At 38.4% G+C, this 11,651-nt stretch overlaps 1 long non-coding RNA gene across 1 annotated transcript; it reads right to left on the reverse strand.

Annotated features, from left to right (window-relative positions):
• Nucleotides 1-3,269: 3,269 nt before the first annotated feature.
• Nucleotides 3,270-7,082, reverse strand: LOC149103725 (uncharacterized). Its single transcript, XR_016202179.1, has 2 exons — nucleotides 5,935-7,082; nucleotides 3,270-4,937 (listed from the first exon to the last, which is right to left on the reverse strand). It is a non-coding gene; the product is annotated as an uncharacterized LOC149103725 (long non-coding RNA).
• Nucleotides 7,083-11,651: the final 4,569 nt, after the last annotated feature.

Raw genomic sequence — 11,651 nt, forward strand, 5'->3', positions numbered from 1 at the left:
GAAAGGCTTTAAAATCAGTATCTCATTTTAAAACAAAAATCGCCAACAAGAGTTAAAAAAAAAGAGAGAAAAAGAAACACTAAACTTTTAAATCGCCCCCTCTCTCTCTCACTGCCCAGCGTCACGCGAAAAGACGGCGCCACGCGAAGTCGTTCTTCAATACGGTGGGACTTGTGACGTAAAGAAACGTAGCTACGGTCATACTGCTCATACAGTGTGCCCGGCGTATCTAATCGAACGTTGGGTAATCGAACCCAGTCGAACGATACGGTGTACGATTGGGTTCGGTAATCGAATTCAAAAATATTAACACTGATAAAAAACGAAGAAATGGAAAAGAAAATGCCTAAATATTACAAGTGTATATTTTGCGGAAATTTTGTACTTTGAACCGTCCCCCAAATCCCCCGGAATCCTTTGTTAGCGATTTGATAGGATCGATTGTCACATGTGCATTATATTGTAATAGCCACGTGGTCGGGGGAAATTTCTACTTAAGGTCTATTTCAGTGAACCCGAAAAAAAATGTCGAGAGCGTTTTATTTAGTCAAGTGGTTCAAAACAAAAGCTAATCGAGATAAAGTCATTCACGCAAGATCAAGCTTGAATATAACTCGGCCAGTCGGTGCATAAAAGACAGCGCAAGTGAACTGGTGCCTGCACAGGAAACTTCAAAAGAAACTCCCAAGCAAGCGTCGTTAATTACGCTTTGATTGATTTCAAGAACCACAACTCGGGCAGGCGAACAACGTCCTCATCCGAAACTCAAGTTAATTTTGAAGAAGTTGGAAAGAAAGAAGAGATCTACAGGCGAAGCTTTAACCTACTACTCCAAGCAAAGGAACTTCCAGACATGACAATTGAAACAGTATGGATCAGAGACCGGAATCGCCTAGGTAAGATATAAGGGCGCACTCACGCATCCTCGCTCCTTTCTCGTCGAAACAGAAAAGGGTACAGTACGACGTAACAGATCTGCTCTTGTCAAAACAGAGTTACAGTCCCTTAAAGGCAGACATGCCAGCCGGTTTCACCAGCACCGCGAGCTACCATGCTGGTCAAGACACATAAGAAATGACTGGCCCATCTCAGCTCGCGTGTACCATAACTGAAATTTCAATGCAGCCTGTCCGCAGTCAAACAGCTCCATTACCAACACGTTCAGGAAGAGATGTTTGGCGGCCTGATCGATCGGACTAATATGTTTGACTTTAACAGGGCAGTCTAAGAGACGGTTATCACGTTTATGCACTTCAGAGACTGTGCTATGCACTATCAAATATTTGATGGTGCAAAGTGTTAGGTAATAGTTTATGTTTACCATCAAATAACCCTCAAGGAGAGAACAATGCTTGCAGACATGATTATCTTTGTTAATCAGTTCACTCGATTGTACTAGGAAGGGAGGTGTACCGTTATGCCTATATATGTATTTGTTATGCATGTTCTTTGCTTGCAATGTATGCTGGGACCTCGTGCTTTCAAGGGTCGCCATGTTGATTCAACATGTGTTGTGTTGAGCTGTCGTGAGTTCATTCTACGGATTCTACAAACAGCATCTTATTGATCGGTTGGTGTTAACGATTACCCTTATTGATCAGTTGGTGGTAAAGACTACCCTTATTGAATGGCTGGTGGTAAAGGCAAAGATTACGTTTATTGATTAGTTGGTTGTCAAGATTACCTCTATTGATCTGTTGGTGGTAAAGTTACCCTTATTGTTTGGTTGGTGGTAGAGTACCTTTTTTGATTGGGTGGTGGTAAAGCTACCTTTACTGATCAGTTGGAGGTAAAAAAAAATACCCTTATTGATTGTTTGGTGATGTGGTTAAGTTACCCTTATTGATTGGTCGGTGGTAGAGTACCTTTTTGGATTGGGTAGTGGTAAATCTACCTTTCTTGATTGGCTAGTGGTAAAGATTACTCTTATAGATTGGCTGGTGGTAAAGATTACCCTTATTGATCAGTTGGTGGTAAAGTTGCCCTTATTGATCGGCTGGTTTTGAAGGTCACCTTTATTGTCGGTTGGTGGTAAAGGTACCCTTATAGATCAGTTAGTAGTAAAGATTACCTTTATTGAAGGGTAGGGATTGAGGATTACCTTTATTGATTGGCTGGTGGTAAAGATTACCTTTATTGACCGGTTGGTGTTAAAGATTACCCTTATTGATCAGTTGGTGGTAAAGATTACCCTTATTGATCAGCTGGTGGTAAAGATTACCTTTATTGATTGGTTAGTGGTAAAGATTACCTTTATTAATCGTTAGGTGTTAAAGATTACCTTTATTGATCAGTTGGTGGTAAAGATTACCCTTATTGATCAGCTGGTGGTAAAGATTACCTTTATTGATTGGTTAGTGGTAAAGATTACCTTTATTAATCGTTAGGTGTTAAAGATTACCTTTATTGATCAGTTGGTGGTAAAGATTACCCTTATTGATCAGTTGGTGGTAAAGATTACCCTTATTGATCAGCTGGTGGTAAAGATTACCTTTATTGATTGGTTAGTGGTAAAGATTACCTTTATTAATCGTTAGGTGTTAAAGATTACCTTTATTGATCAGTTGGTGGTAAAGATTACCCTTATTGATCAGTTGGTGGTAAAGATTACCTTTATTGATCAGTTGGTGGTAAAGATTACCCTTATTGATCAGTTGGTTGTAAAGTTGCCCTTATCGATCGATTGGTTGTGAAGATTACCTTTATTGACCAGTTGGTGGTAAAGATTACCCTTGCTAAGTGGCTGGTGGTAAAGATTACCTTTGTTGATGGGTAGGGATTAAAGATTACCTTTATTGATTGGTTGGCGTTGAAGATTACCTTTATTGTCGGTTGGTGGTGAAGTTACTCTTGTTGATTGGTTGGTGGTAGAGGGTTACCTTTATTAATCGGTTGGTGGTAAAGAGTACCCTTATTGATCAGTTGTTGGTAAAGATTACCTTTATTGATCGGTTGGTGGTAAAGTTACCCTTATTGATTACTTGGTGGTCAAGATTACCACTACTGATCGGTTGGTGGTAAGATCACCTTTACTGATCAGCTGGTGGTAAAGATTACCTTTATTGACCGGTTGGTGATAAAGATTACCTTTATTGATCGGTTTGTGGTAGAATACCTTTTTTGATCGGGTGGCGGTAAAAGTTACCTTTATTGATCAGTTGGGGGTAAAGATTACCCTTACTGATCAGTTGGTGGTAAAAGTTCCATTATTGATCGGTTGACGATTACTTTTATCAATCGGTCGGTGGTAAAGATTACACTCAATCATCTGTTTGTGGTAAATACTTGTATTACCCTTGTTGATTGGTTGGTGTTAAAGATTACATGTATCCTTACCGATAGATTGGTGGGTAAGATTAACCTTAATGATTGGTTGGTGGCAAATATTTCCCTCCACTTTTGTGGTCAAGATTACTATTATTGATACATGACTTGTAAGTTTGCCATAAGTTTACTGATATTAATCGAGTGGTGGTAAAGATTACCCAAATTTATTTGTTGGCAGTAAATTACTAATATTATCATTATGGGCACTACCCATTACCCAAGATTACCCATGCTGATTGGTTGGTGGTAACGATCAAGATTACTCTTATTGATCTGTTACCATTATTGATTTGTTGTTGTCGGCAGTAAATATTTCTGTGGCAGTAAATATTTTGCATATTGATTCTTAAGCGGAAATAGTTTACCCCTAATTATATTTTGGTATCAAAAATTATTACTTTTACTGATTTGTGCTAGGTATGGATGAAATTACCCTTATTGATTTGTTGGCCGTTTATGGCCTCATGTTCCAACAGTCGGGACAAAGAGAATGAGCGAGTGAGTGTGATTTGTTGGTGATAACACTTTTTTTTACTACATGTACTTTAAATTGCGGTGTTCTCATTTCTGTATTAGCCACCACACCCAGTTTCCATACCGACATGAACACAACAGATATCGGAAATAATAACTGTTTGCTGATGCACATGTTATATGTAGTACACAATTACTCTCATTTTGCTTCACTGCTGATAGTAGTGAAAGAATTGTGACTACAGAAACGAGCTTTTATAATAGACTCGTCTTCCTTGTTTCCTTTACCACATTCATGTTCTTAGTTATGTTTTGTCAGAGGTTGTTTACAGAACCTTTTTAGTGTCAGCAGACCTTACATGTAAGGTTGGCTGCAAAGTACATCTTAAGTGTTTATCAAGTCACTCGTTGTCAAGACAGAACTGTTTCTAGTTGTTACTTTGCTTTGGGGTTTCTGAGATCAAACACGTTGCTACATGTATGTGGAAGACACAGATGGTAAGCAACTTGTGTTACAAGGTTACTCTTTTACACAAAAAATCGGCCACTTACATGTAGTATTCAGTGACAGGCGAGATAGATTAAATGGATGGGGTGGAAACTTTTTCCTGCATATTCTTTATGGGTTTCTTTGCAGACAATTAACGTATGTTCAATGATTGAGCACTTGTGTAGGAATCACTTGATGATAGTTGCACAGTGCAAAAATATAATGATTTTCCACTCTCCATTATGTCTACTTTCCATTTTGTCACACGCTGCCAATGGGCTTCAGTTTATTATCAGTCATATGATTGCCTCAATGCCAGTGGTTCTTGCAATTATTTTCATTCATTTCTTATTTTTTCCTTTCACTTTTCCGTTAGCTGTGGGCGCTTCTGTTGAGGTACCTTCCTTTGCTTTTCCTCCTCTTCCCCTTCTCTTTGTTGCCTTGATCATGGCACAATTTTCAACATCATCATCTTTATCTTTATTTTCCACGTGCTGTTCAGATTCTTCAAGTGCATAGCTCTCTTCCTCCATTGTCTGGCTGTCCTCTGCCCCACCCCTCCTTCTTTGCTGCTGCATGAATGGCGTAAGGTGTCTTGCGCCGTTTCCTTGTTGTACATTTAAGTCCGCGTAAAAGCTGCTCTAACCTACAAAAAGTATTTTTGGGGAAACACTTTGAGGGAATCAGACTCCTTTGTGGAATGCAGAGTGGTTTAGTTGGATCTATAAGAGTTTACTTTGTTGTTGTTCTTTGTTTGTTGCTGTTGTTTCAGATGTTTTTTGTTGTTATTTTATTGTTATAGTTAATGTACCTTTTAGGGTCGTTTAAAGATTGGACCAAACATAATGTAAAAAGGGACAGTAAAACTGAAAAACCCTTGAGATTTGTCTTCAGTTATCTTGCTTGTTACTGTTGCCCTTGTGGTACATGCAGTTCTTGTTGTCGCTATTGTTGCTATTGTTCTAACTGTCTTGGTTGTTAAGGTTGCTGCTGCTGTTTCTGTTTCTGCTTCTGTTGTTGTTTTCGTTTTCGTTTTTGTTGCAGTTGCAGTTGCTGTCTGTTTCCTATCATTTGTTCTTTTTCCTTGTCGCTGGTACTTCTGGTCCTGCTGTATAACAAAACACTTAACGACAGGTCACTCAGCAAGATAGTTAGTCATGGACATCAGCTCTTGTTTTCCCTAGCATTTCTGCATTGACTTCGTTTCAGGAAATATACATTACGTTAGTTTCCTGGAAGAGCAGAACAAGCCATTTTGCGCAGGACCTGTCATTAAGTGTATAGTGTGAGTCTATAGGTCATAAATCATGATTTAATCAATTTATAGCAACATAACACACCAAAGCCCATCCCAGTTTTTGTCATGTGATGTTTCTAGAAATAAGGCTACACTCCCACTGGATGGAGTGCTAATCCTCCTTGCATGAATCTCTATGAAATTTGTCAGGTACCCATTTGAAGAGAGGTACTGTGAGGATAAGTGTCTCGTGCAAGACCACAGCAAAATGACCCTGACTACAAGGCCTTAAACCAAACTGTTGACCCGGAGTTCAACAGCCTGAGCATTAAAGTAGCCCACAGCTGTCTTTTGATGAGCTCAAATTTTCCATCAACAAACTTTCCCGAGACCTGCAGGCACAAACCTTTGATGGAATAGAAGCACCAGGATCTCTCTTTCCCTAAAACTGGCCAACCTCTATGATAGAATCCCAGTCCTCTTTTGTCAAGTCATACCCCTCCATCACTTTCATAACCTAAGACACCCCAGAACTGATCTCTTCTGATTCCTGCCAAGATAAAATATTTCAATACCTGTCAACAAAATTGGTCACCCAGAAGCTGATCAATAGCTGTGCAATTTTGTCTCAAGTAAGTACAGTTAGCTAGTTGCAGTTAAAGAGGCTACACTGTAATACTGAGCACACGTAACCTTGACTATAGAATTTAAACATAATATGAGTTGGGGAACAAAGTACTTCAGGCTGAGAAAATACAATGTAAACATTGCAACTTCTCTTTAAAATGCAAAAATTCGATTTGAAGGAACAAATTCAATGAAAAGAACCTCCACCTACATGTATGCAGCTATCAATAAGAGAAAAGTGGTGTTCCTCCCCTCTCAGTCACCACCACCATAGGCAGGATACATGTATTTCAACCTTGCTTAAATGTCCTGTGCAAATGCCACACTCTTAGTCATTCAATTTGTGACGACTAAAGCAGTCACTGGAAGTCACTGAAAGTTTTGTTTTTCAAAAGTCTATTATAATGGCTTTAAGTTGTCGTCATGAGTAAGGATTGTTTTCAAATCTTTCACCTTCCTCGGTCCCTCTGCTTTAACAACGATAGTTGCAGAAATTAATTATTACATTCCTTTATTGAACATTCTGTTGGCACAAGAATCTAACTTTGATTCATAACTTGCTTCAACTTTATAGAGCTATTTTTATAGGTTCTTTCTGTTTTCAAACAAGTCTGTAGTTTTACACCATTGCAAGATTCAAGTTACACCAACATTAAACATGTCAGTGTGATAATCACAACCATTCAACCATAATGTACCGGTAACTGATTCATGAGGGGTCTAGTAAGAACTTTCCTGAAATGAGGAATGTAATCCAGTTTCATAGAAAACTTGCTTGAAGATGTGCTGTCCGGAGAAAAAAAATGCATTGACACATGTTGTGTGGAAAACAAGCTACTCAGTTCCTCATTTGATTTCTCAGAAATTTGCAGCAGTTTTTGGAATGTTGTGGAAATTAATCAGAAAGATCAAATGACCTACAGATAATCCTCGCAATGTTTTCAAGAATCTTCAGAAATCTTCTCAACCTTTGTAAAATTACATTAGTCTTCTTATTCAAAATTATTCAAATGAAATCACCAACAAAGCAACACATAGTTACTTGGAAATAATTAATGAAGTTTCTCTTCTCATGTTTAACTTTATATCAAGTTAACATGCTTGCCCTGTCAACTATACAACAAAAATAAATGGACATGCACTTTTACCAGGTAGGAAACCATCCATTTTTTGATTGCTTAATGACTGATTGATGTGTGTCTTCTTGTTTCTTGTATCACTAGCATTCATTTCAATGTAGCTGAAGCCAAGTTCCTCACACACAAGTGTTGCAGTTATTGTTTCGTCCGGCTCCCTCGAGGAAGCCGGACAGGAGAGCTGCTCAGTCTGAATGAAACATCTTGATCTTTCTTGAAAAATGAAGTTGCACAGCAAAGAAGAATCACAATCCATCAGATCACATTGTAATATTTATCTTAATTTATATCATTATCTCTTGAACTGTAAATTATGCTGTATGGTCATCAAACAACTTGTGATCATCATCATAATCATCATCACTGTTGATACACAAGTTTGTTATCAATACTTAGTCACATTGTCATGGCAAAATTTGCATCAGAAATTGGCATTTATAAACTACATGTCTCCTCAAGCCAATGACATGAAACCACAGCAACCATCAGTAAAGGCATACATGTACAGTTGTACTGCTTAATAAATGTACTTTATCTCAAGAGTACATAAACTGTAGGTTATAGAGTCCTAAAGTGATGACATCACAAAAATAAAATTTTTGAAATTATGGGATATGATGTCATATTCTTATAAAGGATCCTAACAGATGCCCTCATCCCAAAAATTAGCTCTGAATTGCAATTCCCGATAGAGATATAAGGAATCAAAGTTTGATAGCATCCCATACAAACCCTTCAAAATTTGTTTCAGTTCCTTCAGTTTAGAACTGACTGAAAATTAGAGAGATTTATATGGGGCAGTACCAAATTTTCATCCTTTATATTTCGGCTGGGAATTACAATTAAGAGGCAATTTTTGGCAAGGACCCTTTTTTAAGGACGCTCCGTTCAAAAATGGCGCCAAATCCCATAATTTCTCAAATTTATTCTTCTGTGACGTCACACTTTAGGACGCTATTTACAATTTTAATTATCAGAATTGATGTTGTCATGGAAATTACCCACATTGTTATTTAATACATGCATACATGTACCACTAACATTTTGAGAAATACACGTACATGTACTGTAAATTAAAAAGACGGCCTGTATGTGTTAGACATATGGGTTATTGACCAAGTGTGAGGTCAAGATGGCTGGATATTGGTCAAGTTCTTTTTTTTGCGAGTTTATGGACCGAGACGCAGTCGAGGTCAATAAACTCGCAAAAAAAGAACGAGGCCAATATCCAGCCATCTTGACTGCACAAGCTTGGTCAATAAAGGATTTATTGTATGGCTTTCAGGGAAATTTTTCTTGCGGGACACGGCGGGTAGTCCCAAGCGGGCAAGATAGCTCCATCTTGCCCGCTCACGGAGCTAGCCATATAATAAGAAGTGTTCTGTTGTTGATTAAAAATAAGTATTTTGACAGACAGCTGGATGTGATGATCCATGAAAATGCAATGTGTGGTCCATTGGAAATTCCAAGGGGAAGGGGTTCTCAAAAGCCAATACTTTTTGAGAGGAAAGTGCACAGCAAAACTAGAATTTCCTGGGAGAATCCAATTTGGGGTGGGGGGGGGGGGGGGGTCAAATCTTAAAAAATTATCAGCAGGAGGGGTATAGATATTTTCTGCAACATCACAACTAACCTTTTGACGCAGGTGATGATGTAGGGGTCTGTGTGGCAGGAGATGACACAGATCGTTCACTAGGCTGCGATGATTCTCCTGGCTCAGTTTTTCAGCTTCTCCAGTTTTTTCTTTTTTCTTTGACTTCTTTTCCTTGTTGAAAGGTTCATAGTTGATCTTCTTCCCTGGTTTTGTCTTGACTGGTTTTGCCTTGACTATAGATATTTGTAATCCAAAAGGATCAGTTGCTGCGTGGCACAGTTAACAGTTCAAAAGTTGTAAACAGTAATAATGCAGTGCCAACTGAAATGAAAAACATTGTGTTTAATTTGGGACCGCATTATTACTATTTACAACTTTTGTCTTGACTAGTTCATCATCTAGCTGTGTTGTAAAGCAATACTTAGCCTCAAAACAACAAACAAACAAAAAAAGTTAACAAAATACACTGAACCTGTACAAACTTTCTCCACCATCTACATGTATCACAGGCAGTTAGCTTCAACAGGGTAATACTTTATTATTACGAACGTTTTTTTTTTTTGCTTGTGTCAGTATACATACTTTTTTGGCATGGGACTATCTGACTATGTTCAGTAGGCACAATAAAATGTAAAAGATCTTTTACAAGACTCTCCCTTACCTTAGAAAGTTTGCTCTCACCAGCACCCTGTCCCACCACATTATAACTTGTTTTCTTGCTCATTGACTGAGTCACCTTGCCATCATACCTCTGAATCAAATCTGCAGCGTCATCTCTCTCAATACTTTCCAGCACTCCAGTAATAACAAAATTAATGTCAGTCCCTCTAGGCAGTTTTCTTCTCCCTGTAAATGCAGTCAAATAACATTAATTTTGACCATTACTTGGCCAAAAAAGAAATTGACTAAGATTTGTTCAGGACAAAGAAAAGCTCATAATAGCATAGTGCTTGTGTTAATGGAGTGCCTCCAAGGTATACATGTAGCTCTAATGTACATTCACCTCAAATTAAGGTATGTGTATGCAAGCATTGAGTTGTAACTACAGCTGTAAGTACTTGTAAAACACACAGTCAAGTACAAGTAACTGTTTTTATTGTAGACAACTTGCCAGACTCACTCAAGATTGAATGAAAATGCGTGAAATTGCAAATAACAAAAATGATAGTAATTATGAATCTCCATGTCCACTACCAGGACAATATAACATTCTTTTTAACAAACATTCCTAACTATTTGTATTTTTATTATTTTGCAATTTCACACATTTTTATTCAATTTTTTTTATTTTTCTTCGCTTCTTGTCATCAACATTTTACCCATCAAAGACTGCAGTTCAGGCAGTCGAAAGCTTGTAATTTTTTAATTGTTTCAGCCAGATATTGTTTTTAACTTTTTTACCAAATTAGTTTGTTTCTTGCTGTCAAAACTATCTCGAAACTGGAGATCGAACACAGTGTTAAGTGGCTGTCGCGCTAAAAGCGGTCCACTCGACTTCGGGTCCAAAAATAATTTTCCTTCATTTTTTGTCAGTGAAAAGGGTTTGACACATATATAGAAAAAAGCAATTTATTATTTTCCAGTTCCTTATTTTTGTTTTGCTACGAGCCAAAATTGAAGTTTGGCCGAACTGAGGTTGCCGACCGTGATCAGAAAGGTAAAATTCACCGATTTTGTGAAGCGTCCTACGTCGCCAAAAATGTAGCTCACGGAATTTCGTTTTCATACGAATTTTAAGGTACATTCATTTCTTTGACTGACGAAATATGGAAACTTTTCGAAAAATTCTAAGCTTACCAGCGAGGCTGGAAGACACCCTACTTCGAGGCCTTTGATCACCTACTAAAATTTAGCCAAATTTGACGGGGAAAATCTCAAAAGTTGGGTCTAAATGAAGCCTACAAAGCACATCACAGTAAATTTCATACCTTAATAAGCCGTTCTATAAGTTCAAACCGGTGGGTATCTCCTTGGATTGCACGCGAGAACAGATTAAAATCTGCCACAGTCAGTGTGTTTACATAGCCATCGCTCGTGTAAAAGCTCATTTGTATAACCTTAGCACCCGATGAAAAAACATCTTCTTCCGTTCAGGTTCGTTTGTTGACCTTCTGAGTAGTGGCAAAAAGCTTCCTTTAATACTTGTGTACACTCTAGATCCAGTTTTGAGGTGAAGGTTGCGTTAAAGTTGATCAATTCTCAAGACTTGCGAGACTCCAAAGGTAAATAGTGGCGCCGGTCTGCAGAAATTAACCGTAGCCCTCGTCCTGACCCTTCAATAAATTCTGCCGCAGAGGTAGCACTAGGAGAAGAAGAAAATCGTAAGTTTTCGTTTACTGTTTAATGGCAACTGAATCCTGTACTACTGCCAAGACTACTGGGAGCTTGAGGGCTATATGCCCGAATTTGAAAAACAACAACAACGAACACTCGCCGGTTGCATCGCCGCTGGGAAATGAACCTGAAGGAACACGACACGCTTGAATGGAACTATGTTTTGCGATGAATGATGGGCTTTACTTCTGTTTTATGCTTGATGCTTGTCTTCTAGTATCTTGCACAGCGCATAAAATAAACTTCGGGATCCGTTTATCGGGCCGTTTATACACCGAAAGCTGCACCGGCTTCGTCAAAATGTCGCACAAGTTGTAACTTGACCAATTACCCGGGAGGGCGATACTCCCTTATACGGGCTATATAGGTATCTGTATGTGAGGCCCCAAAGAGTAGGGTTTTTCAGCCGTTTGGATCATAAATAGGGTATCG

Source organism: Orbicella faveolata, unplaced genomic scaffold (assembly GCF_042242905.1).
Source record: "Orbicella faveolata isolate gen_17 unplaced genomic scaffold, um_ofav_v1 contig_35, whole genome shotgun sequence".
In the NCBI taxonomy this organism is placed as follows: Eukaryota; Metazoa; Cnidaria; class Anthozoa; order Scleractinia; family Merulinidae; genus Orbicella; species Orbicella faveolata.